Genomic DNA, 2,995 nt, shown 5'->3' with positions numbered 1-2,995 from the left:
TTTTCATTTCTTTGTTTATGTCCATATGACTTCATGGTTTCTTATTTCATTCGATGGGTTATGATCCATTATTATTATGATTCATTTTGATTCTTTAATTATCCCAGATTTGACCAGTGGGAGTCCTTTTAAGCTGCTTTTAGTGTCCTTTTGAAGTATCTTTATCATTTTTTACCACTTCCTTACTTTACTCTCTGGCATTTTTTTTTTTCCTGCCCCAATCTTGAACTCAGCCACCTCTCCGAGAAGGCCTGATTTCTTGTAGTGGAGAGTGGTATTTAGAAACAAGATCAGAGTGCTAAGGGTACTTATTATGATTTCTATGTCATTGTTTCTAGCCTCTCTCAGAGCTTGGGAAAACACGCACAGTCAACCTAGTCCATTCCTTACCTTAGAACTGGAATTGGCCATTTCTCCAAGCAACACTGGTTCCTCCCTTTTTTGTGACTTTACATTTTATTTTAAAATTAACTTTTTAAGATACAATTCTATGAGTTTTAACACCTGTATAGATTTATGCAACCACCACCAAATTAGGATACAGAAGAGTTTCATCATTCCCCCAAATCTCCCTCACGCAATCCCTTTACAACCATACCCTTCCCCTACCTATAGTCTCTGTCAGCCACTAGCTTCTCCACCACAGTAGTTTTGCTTTTTTAGAATGCCATACAAATGGAATCATGTAGTATATAACCTTTTGTTTCTAGTCTCATTTAGAATAATGCTTTTGAGAGTCATCCAAGGTGTTGCATATATCAGCAGTTTTTCCTTTTGTTGCTGAGTGGCATTCCATTGTACCAATGTGCAGCAGTTTGTTTATCCATGCACCTGTTAAAAGACATTCAGGGTATCCCAGCGTACAGTTTTTGTGTGAACATAAGTTTTCATTTCTCTAGGGCAAATACCCAAGATTGGGATTGCTGGGTCATATAACAAGTGCATGTTTAACTTTGAAGAAAGTGATATTATCCAGAGAGGCTGCACTGTTTTGCATTGCCATCAGCAATGTATGAGCGTTCCGGGTGTTCCATATCCTTGCTAGCACTTGGTATTGTCAGCATTTTTTATTTTAGCTATTCTAATAGGTGAGCACATGCTATTGGAAACATGGCATCAATAGACTGACAGCGCAGAGTTGCTGCAAATGTTCAATTGGTAAAAAAAAAAAACCGCATTATCTGTGAAGTGCACTAAAGCAAAGCGCAAGAAAATGAGATATGCCTGTACTCAATTATTTTTTTGTGTTCCCAGGGGGCACTACCAGTGGGTTCCAGGACATGGACCTAAACGCTACATACTGGGGAACTGAACAACCAGCAGTGACTTCAAGCTGTGTGAACTTAACTGCAAGTTCTCGTTCAGTTTTCATGATCCTGGACTTGGTGACCCTCATCTTTGCCCTGGGTGGGCCGGTGGGCAACATGATCGTGCTCTGGCTCCTGGGGTTCTACATCCAGAGAAATGCCTTTTCTGTCTACATCCTCAACCTGGCTGGGGCCGATGTGATCCTCCTCTCCTGTGAGGCCCTGCAATCTGTACAGAACCTTGCCTGCATCTTCCACATCATCACCGTGCACAACCATACTTCATGATCATGGTGAAGTACTTCTCCTACAGCACAGGCCTAGGTTTGCTCAGTGCCATAAGCACCAAACACTGCCTGTCTGTCCTGTGCCCTGTCTGGTACCGCTGCCTGCTCTGGGCCCTGGCTCTGCTGCTGAATGTCCTGGAAGGGGACCTCTGTGGATTACTGTTTAGGGTCTTTAAAGATGGACTGTGTCAGGCTTTTGACTTCATCACTGCCACCTGGATGGTCTTCCTCTTTGTGGTTCTCTGTGGGTCCAGCCTGGCCCTGCTGCTCAGAGTACATTGTTTCTCCGCACGGACACAGCCAGTCAGGCTCTACGTGACCATCCTGCTCACAGTTCTGGCCTTCCTCCTCTGTGGCTTGCCCCTCGGTATCCACTGGTTCCCGTTTCACTGGACGGTGATCTACCCCGAAGACCTAAAGCCTTACCTGATTGGTTTATGGAATCTCTTGTCCTGTGTGAACAGCTGTGCCAACCCCATCATTTATTTCTTTGTTGGCTCCTTTAGGTAGCGACAGGCTAGAAAGACCCTCAAGTTGATTCTCCAGAGAGCCCTGAGAGATGGGCCAGAGATGGAGGACAGTGAAGGCAACCTTCCCCTGGAAACTAAGATATTAGGAAGCGGTGCAAACAGTGATTGAGAGTAGATTTTAGAGTCAGACAAATGTGGATTTGAGACCATGCTCTGTGACTTACTAGCTGTGCTACCTTGGTGTGCTGGTTTGAATATATTATGTCCCCCTAAACGCCATTATCTTTGATGTAATCTTGTGTGGGCAGATATATCAGTGTGGATTAGATTGTAATTCTTTGAGTGTTTCCATGGAGATGTGCCCCACCCAACTGTGGGTGATGACACTGATTGGAAAGCTTCTGTGGAGGTGTTACCCCACCCATTCAGCATGGGCCTTGATGAGTTTACTGGAGCACTTATAAGCTCAGACAGAAGGAGCAAGCTTGCTACAGCCAAGAGGGACACTTTGAAGAATGCACAGAAGCTGAGAGAGTAGCTGCAGATGAGAGACAGTTAGAAGAAGGCCGTTGAAAGCAGACTTCTGCTCCGGAGAAGCTAAGAGAGGACAAATGCCCCAAGAGCAACTAAGAGTGACATTTTTGAGGAACTGCAGCCTAGAGAGGAACATCCTGGGAGAAAGCCATTTTGAAATCAGAACTTTGGAGCAGACGCCGGCCATGTGCCTTCTCAGCTAACAAAGGCTTTCCGGACACTATTGGCCATCCTCCTGTGAAGGTACCCAATTGTTTATGTGTTACCTTGAACACTCTATGGCCTTAAGACTGTAACTGTGTAACCAAATAAACCCCCTTTTATAAAAGCCAATCCATTTCTGGTGTTTTGCATTCTGGCAGCATTAGCAAACTAGAATACTTCGGAAAATTTCTTA

General features: G+C 44.2%; 1 pseudogene; it reads left to right on the top strand.

Moving 5' to 3' along the window:
- The first annotated feature begins 1,280 nt into the window (after positions 1 to 1,280).
- LOC119536954 lies at positions 1,281 to 2,326 on the top strand (annotated as a pseudogene).
- The last annotated feature ends 669 nt before the right edge of the window (positions 2,327 to 2,995 follow it).

This window comes from Choloepus didactylus, chromosome 6, assembly GCF_015220235.1.
Source record: "Choloepus didactylus isolate mChoDid1 chromosome 6, mChoDid1.pri, whole genome shotgun sequence".
NCBI classification, from domain to species: Eukaryota; Metazoa; Chordata; class Mammalia; order Pilosa; family Megalonychidae; genus Choloepus; species Choloepus didactylus.
The sequence above is the reverse complement of the archived record's forward strand: the minus strand, read 5'-3'. Positions and strand labels throughout refer to the sequence as shown.